Genomic DNA, 15,911 nt, shown 5'->3' with positions numbered 1-15,911 from the left:
TAATATATATCATTTAATTGTCTTTAATCCTCATTTGGTTGTGACAGCAAGCTCACCAAAGGATGGGGTATTTTCATAGGCTGGGGACAGCTGTGGAGGCTTCCATAGATGTTCAGGAAAGATGCCTCACCTGTGGTCCTTCTGCTTAGCCCCACTACAATGAAGGAATGACTTGGCTGCATCTTCTGCTTGTGAGGGACATGCAAGCCCTCAGTCTCACCCTGAGGAAGAGAACCAAGATTCCCCTGACCCTGAGTAGAGTTTAGAAGGATAACTTGACCGTTAATCTGGTAGGCAAGTCATGACACTCTAAGAAGTCAGAACCATATGGACAGGGATACGGAAAAAAACAAACTGCCATGTTCAGAGAAACAGAAGGTACTAAAATTTGGAGTATGAGTGACAGAGATATGTGTACCAAATACAGCACACAAATTCAAAGTCCTGGTGCAAACTGTAAAGACCTAGACCAGTGTTGCTCAATGTGTAGTCTGTGAACCAATTTATCAGAATTACCTGGACTGGTAGCTAAAAATGTAGATTCCTAAGCTCTACCCTAGATCAATTAAATCAAGAATCTTCTTGTAACACCCATCTTTAAGATCTAGCCTAATAACTCTTAGTGGACTAAATTTCAAAAACCAGTGTATTCTCCATCTCAGGGTTTTAAAAGGTTAACTGAGTCAGAATATTGTTTTCTAAAGTTACTTTATAAATTGGACAAGCATCAGGTTAACTTTATATAGTATATTTTACAGGTTTTTAAAGCAAATATCAGACCACAGAGAGGCTGTACAAATTTAAAAATATGTATTTATTTCTCTTAGAAACACATTCCTAGCATTGTCTATAAACTGAAAATTCTAATTATTTTTTTCTAGTCACCTTGTTTCAGATGAATAGATTAGTGGAATTCAACAGCTATTAAAATAGAGTCAATTTCCTGATCATTATCAATTAGACTTGCATGCCTTAGTTTCAAAACCATTTAGTGTTTCCCAGGCCATATCCCTAAGTTTAGTCAATTTTTAATATAAAACCCCTCTGTAATAGATACTGACTTCTCCATGCCACTATTGAGGCCAGACCATTACTGCATTATACCTGAAAACTTCTTAACTGCTTATAGAGTCTCCAAAATTCTACAACATTTTCATCATTCCAACTAATTTGTACGAAAACCTGCATTATACCCAATCTAATAAACCAGGTAACTGATATTGGGTATAACAATTGAAATGAAGGAAGAAAAAGTGTTCTTATTTGTAGATGTTATGATTGTACACCTAGAAAACTCAGACGGCATCACCGAAAAGCTATTACAACCAATCATTGAGATCAGTAAATTACCCAATAGCAAAGTAAATAATTAAAAATCAATAGCTTCCTATAAAACAGGAAAAGAAGTTAGGAAAGATAATGAAAAGAGCATCATTCACAAAGTCATCATCTTTGCCATGCCTGAGCAGTGGCAGGATCCTTGTGGGAGGTGAGTGGTCTGTTCTCCAATCCCATGAGGAAGTGTAATGCAGCAGTCCTTCAGCCATATTTCTTGTGTTCAGATTCTGACTGCTGTGAGCTATGTGACTTTAAGGAAGCTAAATGAGCCTATGAGTTTCCTCACCTCTAAAATGGAATAATTAAAAGAAAATATTTAATAGAGTTATTGTGAGGACAATATGTTGTATATAAATGAAATGTATGTTATGACTCTATGACTGTAAAATATTTATACTTACATATACATAATGGGCCATGGCTACATATATATATATATATATATATATATATATAATATGACTACATGGGTAATTCACTTAGAAAAATATCTAGCACAAATGGGAAACACTGAATAAATCCTCATTGTGGTTTTGTGGTTCATGATTTTCTGGAATGACATTAGTTTTGAGCTGGTTACACAGCACAACTTCAGAAATACCAGCATTTGAACCTAATGACTTAAGATTCCTTCCAATCTTAAAATTCTATGCTTCATTGAAATTGTAAATTGATATTTTTATTTCTTATCTCCTCTATAGTTTTTGTTAGCTTGAAGACTGGATATTTCATACATTTTTGTTTATGTTCTCTCATGTAAAACAAATTAAATCTTAAAAGAGGGTAGGGCTAAAAATCTCCAAAACAAGAATCCAATTTCTTTCCACCTGTAAAGTGAATTGAAACTTCTGAAGGGAGTGGCTGACTGGGATGAACAGAAGGAGATCTGTGGATCTATGTTGCTGAGAAGTTGGGCTGAACCATCCTGGTTTAAAAGGAATTTAGAAAGGTGGAGTGGGGAAATATAAAGAATGTAGGCTCTAGTGCCAAAAAGGCAAGATCGTAATCTAAGCTCCCACATTTCCCATCTGAGGGAATTTAGCAGATCTTACTTGAATCCTTAGCCTCAGATTCTTCATCACAAAAATAAAAATCAAATAGGAATCTGATTCATCAGACTGTAGTGGAGGTAAAATTAGGAACTTGGCCAAAACAAAATATCTTGTGAATATCAAGATTTAGGAGTCTGGTACTCCATGTAAACTTCTGTTTTCTAAAATGCAAAGCCTCCTCAGGTGTCATTACACCTGAAGTTATACCATTACAGAGTCTTCTCTGGGGAGGGAAAGCAATATCTCCCAGGAATCATCAGCTGTTCACTCTCTTCCCCTTGATAAAAGGAAATCTGTGTGCCATGTGAACTTTGATTACTTGTAGTGAGAAAGGGATAAAAGTGGCCCAAATGTGAAAAGAAGGGGACAAAAGATCCCTTCACGATTCATCCAGTGTCTACTTCTATCACTAAAGTATGGAAGAAGGGGAGGGGGCAATAAACAAGGCTTTAAATTTTATATGATTTGTCCAGAAATGCATTTGAGACCTGAAATACATATACTAAACTTTTCCACGAAGTCCATTTAAATGAAATTTTTCGATATGGGGATTTATATTTCTTTTTTTTTTTTAAATACATTTATTTATTTATTTTTGGCTGCATTGGGTCTTTGTTGCTGTGCATGGGCTTTCTCTAGTTGCAGCGAGCAGGGGCTTCTCCTGTTGCAGAGCACAGGCTCTAGGTGCACAGGCTTCAGTAGTTGTGACGTGCAGGCTCTAGAGTGCATCAGTAGTTGTGGCACGCAGACACTAGAGCACAGGCTCAGTAGTTCTGGCACAGAGGCTTAGCTGCTCCATGGCGTGTGGGATCTTCCCGGACCAGGGCTCGAACCAATGTCCCCTGCATTGGCAGGTGTATTCTTAACCACTGTGCCACCAGGGAAGCTCAGGATTTATATTTCTATATATTTTCCTCAATTGTGAGAATTATAAATCAAGCAGGTTAGCTATCTAATTGTAAAATCAATGCTTTAGGTGTTAAACAACATAATGAAGAGCCAGGTATAAAAGACAAAGGCTTTTGTGCATGTTAGGTACAACAAAACAAAATAAATTTATATGTAACTATCTTCTTCAATCTACACTTTAAAGCAGGCTAATAAGCTCCCCTCCAGTACCTGTCAGCCTGTATCTAAATATTCTCCCCCTAAACCTAAAAACTCAGCATTGTTCATGTCTATCACCCAAGCCAACTGCAATGAAATTGTTATAGAGAAAAATCCTGAAATTTGTCCAAGTATTAAAGGATGAAAATTGAAAATTTATGTGACTACTGCATTATTGCTATTTCAATAGCAATATGTACTATAAACATGCAAAAGGGTAATGTGCTTTTAAGTTGATTTACTTATATATTTAAATAAATGTTTAAAATCTGTGATTAGTTTGGGTTCTTTAGTGGCAAGCAACAAAAACTAAATCCAGCTAACCAAAGTGAAAGAGAGAGGAGGAAGTGGCCAAGATGATGGAGTACAAAGACCCCGATCTCATCTCCTCCCCACAGCCACACCAAAAGTACTCTATTAACAGAGCAGTTATTGATGAGAAAGACCAGAAGACTAGCAGAACAGATCTTCTACAACTAAGGAAAGAACAACAAAATGGGTAGGAGGGGTGGAGATATGGTGTAGTCAAGACCCATACCCCCTAGGGAGCAACACAAAAAGAGAATAATTACAATTTCAGAGGTTCTTCCCAAGGAGTGTGGGGTCCAAACCCCACACTGGGCTCCCCAGCATGGGGGCCCTACATGGGGAAGATGAACCACCAGAACTTTTGCCTTTGTAGGCTAGTAGGGCTTACTTTTGGGAGAGCCAGAGGACTGTGGGAATTGAAGACTCTACTCTTAAAAAGCACACAAAATCTCATACACTCTGGAACACAGAGCAGGACCCAGGACAGAAGCTATAAATTGAAATGAGCCTGGGTCAGCCCCACTTGCTCATCTTGGAGAGCCTCCAGAAGAGGCAAGAGGAAACTGGAGCTCATCCTGGGGCCATAGACACTGGTGGTGGCCACTTTTGGGAGCTCATTCCATCAGAAGGACACTGGTGCTGGCAAGCACTCTTTTGGAATCCTCCATCTAGCTTATTAGCATAGGGACCCAGCCCCATCCACCAGCAGGCCTGCTGCTTTAAGACCTCCTGAACCCACTGTCACCCTGGACCCACCAGATGGCCCAGGACCCAGACCCGTCTGCTATTGTGCTGGCACTAGCCCCTGGACCCAGCTTCCAGCAAGCAGACACCAGCCTAGGATTACTGCATCCCTGCAATCTGCTATGTCAAAACACAGTTCACCCACCAGCAGGCCAGCACTAGGCGCAGGAGCCCCTGGACCCCAGCCCTGCCCACCTATGCCTACACCAGCTTCAGGATACACCAAATCCCACAGCCAGCCATGTCAGGAACTGGACCTCCCCACCAGCATGCTGACACTAGTCCCAGGACCCCCAAGGACCTGCAGCCAGGTAATCCATGAGCTGGTTCTACTCACCAACAGTCCAAAACCAGCCCTGGGACCCAGCCAGGCCCTGGCCACACCCACCAGTAGGCCAACACAAGCTCCGAGACATCTTGGACTCCTCAGTCAGCTGTTTTGGGATCTAGCCCCACACACCAGACAGCTGACACCAGCTTTGGGACGCCCAGGAACAAATAAAGGATACCACTTTCACCATTTTTATTCAACATAGTATATGAAATCCTAGCCACTGCAATCAGACAAGAAAAAGAAATAAAAGGCATCCAAATATACAGACATCTTTTGCATCTCTATACATTAACAACAAATTACCAGAAAGAGAATTTAAAAAAAAAATCCCATTTACAATTGCATCAAAAGAAATAAAATACCTAGGAATAAATCTAACTAAGGAGGTAAACACACACACACACACACCTGTACTTGGAAAACTATATACTGATGAAAGAAATTGAAGGCAACACAAATAGATGGAAAGATATATGATGTTTATGGATTGAAAGAATATTGTTAAAATGACCATACTACTCAAGGCAATCTACAGATCCAATGCAATCCCTATCAAAGTACCAAAGGCATTTTTCACATAAGTAGAACAAATAATTCTAAAATTTGTATGGAAACACAAAAGACCCCAAATAGCCAAAACAATCTGTAGAAAGGAGAACAAAGCTGGAAGTACCACAGTCCCTGATTTCCATCTATACTAAAAAGCTACAGTAATATCAAAACTGTATAATACTGGCACAAAAACAGACACAGGTCAATTGGACAGAATAGACGGCCCAGAAATGAACCCATACTTACACAAGCAATTAATCTACAACAAACAAGGCAAAAATACACACTGGGGAAAAGACAGCCTCTTCAATAAATGGTGTTGGAAAAACTGGACAGCTACATGCAAAAGAATCAAACTAGGCCACTTTCCTACACCATAGACAAAAATAAACTCAAAACGGATTAAAGATTTAAATGTAAGATCTGAAACCATAAAATTTCTAGAAGAAAACATAGACAGTAAGCTCTTTGACATTGTTCTTAGTAATTTTTTTTTTTTAATCCATCTCCTCAGGCAAGGGGAACAAAAGCAAATATAAACAAATGGGACTACTACAAACTAAAAAGCTTTCACAAAGCAAAGGAAACGACCCACAAAACAAAAAGGTCACCTGCTGAATGGGAGAAGATATTTGCAAATGATATATCTGATAAGGGATTAATATCCAAAATATACAACGAACTCATACAACTCAATGTCAAAAACGAAAACTCCTGAGCGGAGGATTTGAATAGATACTTTCTCAAACATGACATACAGAAGCCCAACCAGCACAGGAAAAGATATTCAACACCACTAATCATTAATGAAGTACAAACCAAAACCACAATGAGATATCACTTCACACCTGTCAAAATGGTTATTATCAAAAGGACAATAAATAGCAAGTGTTGGCAAGGATGTGGAGAAAAGGGAACTCTGTGTACTGTTGGTGGGAATGTAAGTTGGTGCAGCCGCTATGGAAAACTGTATGGAGGTTCCTTTAAAAGTTAAAAATAGCAATTCCACTTCTGGGTACTTATCTGAAGAAAACGAAAACACAATTTAGAAAAGATATATGTACCTATATGTTCATTGCAGCATTACTTTTGTTTTGCTTTTTTTTTTGCAGTACGCGGGCCTCTCACCATTGTGGCCTCCCCCGCTGCAGAGCACAGGCTCCCGACGTGCAGGCTCCGGATGCTCAGGCTCCGCGGCTATGGCTCATGGGCCCAGCCGCTCCGCGGAATGTGGGATCTTCCCGGGCCATGGCATGAACCTGCATCCCCTGCATCGGCAGGCGGACTCTCAACCACTGCGCCACCAGGGAAGCCCCATTGCAGCATTACTTACAGTAGCCAAGGTATAGAAACAACCTAAGTGCCCATCAATAGATGAATGGATAAAGAAGAAGTGGTATATATATACAATGGAATATTAGTCAGCCATAAAAAAGAATGAAATCTTGTCATTTGTGACAACGTGGATAGACCTAGAGGATATTAATGCTAAGTGAAATAAAACAGACATAGAAAGAAAAATACTGTATGATTTCACTTACATGTGGAATCTAAAAAACAAAACAAATGAACGAACATAACCAAATAGAAGCAGAGTCATAGATACAGTGAACAAACAGGTGGTGGCCAGAGGTAGGGTGGTGGGGAGAGGAAAGAAACAGAGAGATTAAGAAATAGAAGTTAAGGTATTAAGAAATAGGGAGATTAGGAGGTACAAACTTCCAGCTGCAAAATAAGTGAGGCACAGGTATAAAATGTACAGTGTGGAAAGTATAGCCAATAACAAAGTAATTTTTTGTATGGTGACATATATAACTGGATTTATAGTGGTGATTATTTTGAAATGTACAGAAAAAAACTCACTATGTTACATAACAGGAATGAACATAATGTTGTATGTCTATTATACTTCAAAGACAAACAAACAAATATACAAGCAAACTCATAGAAGAAGAGATCAGATTTGTGGTTAACAGAGGTGGGGGTCGGGTGGGAACTGGATGAAGGCACTCAAAAGGTGCAAATTTCCAGTTATAAGATAAATAAGTACTAGGGATATAATGTACATTGTGATAAATATAATTAACACTGCTGTATGTTATATATGGAAGTTGTTAAGAGCATAAATCCTAAGAGTTTTCATCGCAAGGAAAATTTATTTTCTATTTCTTTAATTTTGTATCTATCAGTATATGAGGTGATAAATGTTCACTAAACCTATTGTGATAATCATTTTATGATGTATGTAAGTCAAATCATTATGCTATACACCTGAAACTAATACAGTGCTGTATTTCAATTATATATCAATAAAACCAGATGTAAAAAGTGAGAGAAAAAGATCAAGAAAGAGATTGAAAATAGTGAATTTAGAATTTGAGGTATACCACAGAATCAAAAGGAAAGGGTGAAAAGCATTCCTTAACATAGCAGTCATTGGGTGGAGTGTAGGAAAATGAAATTTTCCTGAGGGACTTGCCTATGGAATATGGAATTCATGTTTGGGTCACACAGATTAGACACAATCTTCTGGGAGCTACAGCAGTTAACACTGTATATATGGCACTAACCCCAACAAAACATGCTCCATTTGCCAGGACAAAGTGGCATCTTGATTGACAGTTCTAGCAAGATTTTGTAGAATAGGAAGGAAAGGTCCCTCAGTGGGAAATCAGAGGAAGGAAAATAGAATCTGTATAGTCAAAGTCCCCAGATATCCACTGGACTTTCCATAACAGCTTTCATGGTTCACCAGTGGCCTCATATTTTCTTATAGTCTAAAATTCGTCCCCCATCATAGAGTTTTAGAAGCAGAACTTTCAAAGGTATAGGATGGAATTCTATATATAAGGCAAATTCTCCAAATGGTCCAAGGTGGGTGCTATGGAATATCCTCTTTACCCACTCAGACCACAGCTTATTCCAGGTGAAGTGCATTGTATATTTTTATGCTCAGAATCTCTATTCATTAAAATTTCCATAGTGAATGGATAAAATTAAACCATGTGTTTTTCTGTTTGTGTGCTTTCAAAACAGACATAAAAATTTATGTTTTTCATTTAAATGGTACAGGTGTTTTTTCTGTTGTCCCTTTTTTAATTTTTTCAAACTACTAACCATTTCTTACTTTTTCCACATTAAAAAAAAAAGTATCCAGATATATACCAGAGGTGCCAAGTCACAAATGAAGGATCATGTTAAATAAATTTCAATAGCCACCACTCCACAGGTTTTCCTCCATTTGACAGAATTTGCCAAAAGAAGTTAATTTTAGAATAAAACAAACTTTGGTCTTATATTTTTATCATCTTTCTTCTAACTCAAAGCCTTCACTCTGACTTGAAGAACCAAAAAATAATCTGTTTAGACACATGATAAAAATTTTTGAGATTATAGCTTTACCTTTCCAACACACCATCTGATTGAGAAATATTTAAATGATTAACTGACAAATAACTGGCTTAGATAATTTTTTTCTACAGAAATTTTGATCCAACAGATATTTGGATGGCAAAAAAATAACTAAAGTCCTTGAATTTCTAATGCTAGTTCCTCAAGTGATAAGACCATGAGGATGGAGACAGAGAATTGGAAGTATATGTTGATTCCCTTTCTTTTACCTGCCACCAGAAAATGTGCTATAAAAATATGAACAGAAACTTTGATCAGCCCACAGAAGACTCAAGTGATATCTTCTGGATAACTTTAGATTTTACTGGTAGATTGAAATGCTTGTTATTCATCACCTGCAAGTATAAAGAAGCATCACATGGAGAACAGGGTAAGAATTTTAAAACCAGAGAACCTAAAGCCCAAACTCTGTTACTTCAGTGCCAGATATGTGATCCTATGAGTTAATGTGTCTGAACCTCAGGATCCCCAACAATGTCCTATGGGCTTTTTGAAAGGATTAGAAACAAATCTAAAAGAACTAAGGAATCACCTAGCATGTACCAGTGCTAGATGAATGACAGCCTGTGTGAAACTTTTTCACCTTATGAGAAAATTCGGTCACAGGGAGGCAAATTTCGATCCTGATTTTACCTGGAACCCCAATATGAAAGCTGAAACATCCAAGGAAAAATAGACCCTGCGTTGGCCTATGTTTCTAGGGATGCTGTTTATTTGACCTTCTTACTCCAAGCACAGGAACTGACTGTAAATAAAACTTGGGTTTACCAAGAATGAGTTTCTTGTTTTAAATATAACTGATTGGATTTCTTTAACTTGGCACTGCATAAGGCTTACAGAAGTTTTCACTAAGGAAAATGTGGCTCCACATGATGGGATTAACTGCTTACAACTCAGTTATGTAATAACTCCCTACTTCTGGTTTGGGCTCTCTCTGTGTTTTGATGTGTGGCTCAGTGTCATCCACTGATTCACATCTGTGACACTCACCACATAATCATGCCCCTGTTGTGATGGGGCATGGGTATCAGAGCTATGATAAACTAATATACATAAGTTCTAAATTCCTATGTCTACAGAATTTCAATTTTGGGTTTTGGTGTGGTTGTCATTTCTTTTTTTTTCTTTTTCTTTTAAGGTTTGTATCAGTTACATTGTAGGTATTCAAACCCAACTTGACCAGGTGATTATTAATATATTACTACTTTGAGCTGGAGTTCACTCTATTGCTACGTAAACACAGCAACTATAAAAATGGTGTTCCCAGTGGGATGCCTACGCTGTGGGCAGTGCTGTACTTGATGCTCTGCTCATTTTAACTCATTTAATCCTCTGAACAATCCTATGAACTATGTGTTTTATTCACAACTTAAAGATGAGGAAACAGGATTGAACAGCTAAGCAAATGAGATGTTCCAAATCACACAGCCCGTGAGAAACAGATCTTGGCTTTGAATCTAGATCCACATGACTGCAAAGCCCATGCACCTCCTTTCTAGCACAGATTGTGCTCCGCAATGACTCCCATCATTGCTGTGAGGACTGTATCTTAAGAGCATGGGCTCTAGAATCAGATGGCTTGATTGGGATCTCAACTTTGCCACTAAATTCAATTGTATGAATGAGTAATAATTATTAAAAATTATTTAATGTATTTAATATTATGAATAGCATTAATGCCAATACTTATTAGTAATAATTAATAATAACAGGGGTATCACAATGATTACATGAGTATATGAGTGAAGCAACTTAAGAGTGCCTTGGAGGAAAGCAAAACTAATATAAGTACGTACTGTCAGTTAGGTAGTCTCTAAGGTTATTAGGAAAAATGCTTAGGCAATTCTTGTGACTTTGCCAACCTTATATCTATAGTTTTCCTAGTTCTCCTAACAGAGATCCCTTTAGTTAGAACAAATGTAGTTACCGTTAGGGTGTTCTGCTTTTTAATTATTCTTTGCTCATTTGACCCTGACTTACATAGACAATTATGGTTTAAAATGCAGATCACAGGAAGATTCATTATTACATTTTAGGATATGATGTTAGATTCTATATTGCCTAGCAGGTTCACGTATTCTGTGTGTAAATTGTGTCACATTTGTGGAAATTTGCACTGAACTCTATGTTAAGATAGCAAAATCATTACATTTAACTGGAAGAAATATGGCTATGAGGCTACTGATAAATGCCTTTTCCTCTCCTCTCTCGGTTGTAGTCAGTTAGGATCACACAGTAAGCCAAATCAAAACTAAAACAGTGCAACTCTATTACTGATAAAACTGTTTGGAGAATTGGGCAGAACTTCCCTGGTCCCTCTCATAACCTAGGATTTCAGACCAAAAGCACCTAGAGTTTTCCACCCAATAGCAAGAAGATAAGAAGAAGGAAGAAATATGCAGACTTTTATCCATACAGAAAAGGATGACTTTGCTATATAGCCTACGGTGGGCATAGAAGAGCAAGGTCATCCATGGACACTAATCTTTATCCCCAAACAATAAAAAATTGATGTAGCAGATGTTAAGTTCTCCCTAATGTTCCAAGTCAAATGCCACTCTTCCTCAAACAGGGGCCAAAGTGATTCAGCCACAGCATGTTCTCTGAACTTGTCTCTTATTGGTCTTGCCCTCATGCACAACATTGTCTCAAAGACAGTTCTTGATCAAGTCCTTTGTACTTGTTCCTGTTTCCAGAAACATTTCGCCACCTGGTCCTTGACATAATTCACTCCTTCCTGTCATGCTCATCTCAGTTCAAAGGTCACCACCTTAGAAAGTCCTTCGATAACCCCCAAAATATAAAGGCTCTCTCTGTTATCTCTGTTATATAATCCTGTTTTAATTTATTTATAATATCCAAAATAATTTTGTCTATTTTTTATTGAATAGTTTATCCTGCTGGCTGGGGTGGACTCTGTTTTCTGTAAAGGGCCAGATAGTAAATACATTAGGCTTTGAGGTCCATAGGGTCTCTGTGGCACCTCTTCAACTCTATCACGGTAATGCAAAAGTAGCTATAAGCAAAACATAAATGAGTTAGCACAGCTCTGTTCCAATAAAACTTTATTTTCAAGAACAGGCAGCAGGCCAGATTTGACTGAGGCCATAGTTCTCTGACCCCTGTATTAGAATTACCTCCATGAACATAGACTTTACCTGTCTTGCTCACCACTCTCTCCTCTTCATGTTGAACAGTCTCTGGAATATAGCAGGTTTTAAATAAATATTGTCGTGTGAATAAATGCACCCATGCTGAAGTCTGGCAAAGTATCTTCTCATGAAAGACTAGAAGGACAGGGAGAAGGGAAATAGATTTTCCCCTAATAAGGTCTAAAATAAAATGTTATATATGTAATAGATAATAAATATCTTTGAAATTGAATTAAATTGATTTTTTTGTATTTCATCTTTATAGAAACCTCCTGTTGCATCTCACTTACCAGAAAAATCACTGAATCAAAAGATTTCATTTGAAAAAATTAGTTTACTTTGAGAAGTAAGCCAAAGTGATTTAGGGCTTTAGAGAGAGTAATCAAATTGGATAACTAAAGCAACTAAGATTGGCTTTACAGCCATCCTTGATGGAATGCAATTGTTGAGGAAAAGGAGGGATAATCAAGAGCAGAAACTGAATCCAGTCGCTGCTCTATCATTAATTTTTTTCTGTGACTTCCAGGAATGGCATTTTAATCTCTGAGCCTCAGTTTTCTCATCATGGGATCACCTAGTAATAATAAGAGCACATATGTATTGAGCGCCTACTGGACAATGGGCATTGTTTTACCAGTGCTTTACACATATTATCCTACAATCACTCTATGAAGGCAGAGACTCCACTTTACAGATGAGGAAACTGAGGCACAGGAAGCTTGAGGAAATGAAAAGTGGTAGAACTGAGATAATTATGTAGGTCTTAAAAGTCCAGATCCATGCCCTTAACCCTACACTGAGCTGCCTGATATCCAAGCTCACAGTGAAATGAGGATAGTCCTTGGTAAATGTATTTCAAACATTTCAAGGTTTTTCTTGAAATCTTTTTGGCATCCTATAAGATCAGCTTAATATGACTCTCTCAAATTTTGAGCTGCCAGGGCAGCAACTAGCAGAAAGTAAAAACTATTACAATATGGGGAAGTGTTATGCAGCATGTGAAAACAAAGTGTTTATCCAAGACAACAAAATGCCAGCTATACTGGAATCTAGTTGTTGAATTTTTAACTAGATTTTCAAATTTGGGGAATGGAGGTGATCTTTTGCATTCTGCATGCATTTTACAGGTAAAGAAAACAAAATCTGAGGAAAATTCATTTCTCAAGATCTCTCAGATAGATAGTTTCAGAATTGGAACTCAAGTTCTGATAGCCTGACTCCTAGCATAGGGTCCTTTACAAAGCCAAAAAGCAAGTTCCAACTCTAAGAGCAATAAGGGAGGTATCCACCACTCACTATGATTTTAGCATTAATAATGCTGTGTGTGTGTGTGTGTGTGTGTGTGTGTGTGTATGTGTGTGTGTGTGTGTGTGTAATGTAAGAGAGAATAAGGGAGCACAAGCAGGAATCTTCAGGTTGAAAATGAACAGTGTGATAAAGACCATGCTAGTCATTTCACATGGATTGTGCCATCTCCATAATCATGCTGTGAGTAGATATTTTTGTCATTATAATCATTTTATAAGTGAGAAAACTGAGCTAAGAGAGATTAGATAATTTGGTCAAAGACACGTAGCTTGTAATTGTGGAGAAGTAATTTAAACTCCGGCAATGTGGAACCCATATTTTTAATATCCATGCCAAAATACATTTTAAAAGGTGATGAGCCTTTCCCTTAGAAACCAGTGCTATTGTCTGAGGTTCTCATTATTGCCTCTAATCATTTTGGATCATAGACTAATCTAGAAAATCCTGTGTGTAGAGAGATACTAAGATGATGACAGTTTTATTTTGTTCCCCAGACAGGCTTTGAAAAATGTTCACTATGTGGCTCTCCTCAGTATGTTTTGTGATTAAATACATTTGGAAAATGCTGACTTAAACCAAGCTAAACATGTTTTGTTGGTTTGCTTTTGTTTGCTTGTGGGAATTCTCATAACCCAAGTATTCTAAAAACTTTGTGAATCTGGTAGAGGAGACTTAGTACCTGATATTTCCTGAATTTATTTTCCCATGGAGCACCTCCAATCCACACTTTAAAAAATATCTTTTAAAATCTTCCTGAATTAATGTTCAATATTTATTTCACTTTAAAATTTAATATAGAAAATTTAGAAAATGAGCTACCAGATTGACTCTCATCATTTAATACAATCCTGAAGATTGATATACAGGACTTGAAAGTGGGAAAAGCAGAAAGAAGGATAAGAAAAGGTTCAAAACAAGAAGGTACAGTTGGTCAGAGGAAATTATAGAATTCTGTCAAATGTGGCACCCAGCACACATTAGGCAAAAGAGAGGTAGGCACAGTCAGAGAAAGGGATGGGGAGGGCATCAAATAAGCAGTGGGGGAGACCCAAGGCTTACAGAAGTGGCTCTACTCATAGTTAATGTATTGCACTCTGAACTTTTCCTAGGTGTGGTGTCAGATTTCAATCAATAAATAAAAGTGATTTTACTCAACTGAAGATGCTTATTATTATCTGTCGTATTAGTCTTGCTGGCTCAGGAAGCCAAGAGCAGAGTGAGATATATCTTCGTTGTGAGTTGAACTGTGTCCTTCAAAATGATATGTTCAACTCTTCATTCCTGTTACCTATGAATATTACCTTATTTGGAAACAGGATCTTTGAAGATATGATCAATTTAAGATGAGGTCATCCTAGATTAGGTTGAGTCCTGATCTACTGACTGGTATCCTTATGAGAAGAGGGACATTTGGACAGAGATATACCAGGAGAAAGCCATGTGATGATGGAGGCAGAGACTGCAGAGATGAATTTATCAACAGGGAACTCCAAGGATTGCCAGCAACCACTGGAAGCTACAAAGTGGCAAGAAAGAATCCTTCCCTAGAGCTCTGCCAACTCCTTGATTTTGGACTTTTGGCCTCCAGAAGTGTAGGAGAATAATTGTTTCTTGTTTCAAGCCACCAAGTTAGAGGTACTTTGTTTTGGAGGCCCTAGAAAACTAAAACAGCTTGATTCTGATTATAAGCATAAAGGAGATCATAATTCTCAAGGAGCACCACAAATGTCCATGCACAGACTAGAGCTTTGCCCTTTGTGAATATAAGATTTTAATGTTCAGACAACAAAATTACATTCTCTCCACAAGAAGTGATACAGGCTAAAAATGAACAAGTAAGTAGCACTATAGCTACGAGGGCAATTTAACCTCTCTAAAAGCATTGCCATAATTTCTAGTACTTGAAAGCTTACCATAAATGCAAAAAACAGGCGAGAATCATTGAGGGATGTCAAGTACAGCCATATTTCTATAACATTCTGAAGCAACAATGAACAACATAAGTGAATTAAGAATTAAGTGCTAAGAATTGTGACTCTAGGTCCTGTAGAAATGCAGATCAATGACTGATGGTGTTTTTATGGACATAATGCAACATGTGAGGTTGAGGCAGTGAGGTTATTGACCTGATGTGGCAAACAGTACCTATGAGTAACTAATAGGGAATATTACCATTTTCACTTTTTGTTAATTTAGTTATTGTAGGTAGGATTTCCTGGGAAACAAATATTGAGACTGAAATTTGCATGAAGGAGATGTACTGGTGAGTGCTATAGGGAACAACACCTGTGAGGGTAAGAGATGCAGGGTTGGCTAAGGAAGAAGTTGAACTGCAGTGCAGTTGATCTAGGATGGTCTTCAGCATTGTCCTCCCCCGAGAAAAAGGTACTGGGGCCTTTCTACCTCTGCCTGAGTCAACCGGGTATTGGATATAGGCTGCCACAGTGATGGAGATGTAGCCTTGGTAAGGAGGCTCTTTTTGACTAAAGGTTGTTACTGAAGAGGGACTCAGCTGAGAGCAATGGTTACCACCACTCATAGCAGCTAAAAATGAGTCCCTCAGTCCAGCAGGCAGCATCTCGTTGGCACTCTTTCCTTTTTACC

Source organism: Lipotes vexillifer, unplaced genomic scaffold (assembly GCF_000442215.2).
Source record: "Lipotes vexillifer unplaced genomic scaffold, Lipotes_vexillifer_v1.1 scaffold321, whole genome shotgun sequence".
In the NCBI taxonomy this organism is placed as follows: Eukaryota; Metazoa; Chordata; class Mammalia; order Artiodactyla; family Lipotidae; genus Lipotes; species Lipotes vexillifer.
The sequence above is the reverse complement of the archived record's forward strand: the minus strand, read 5'-3'. Positions refer to the sequence as shown.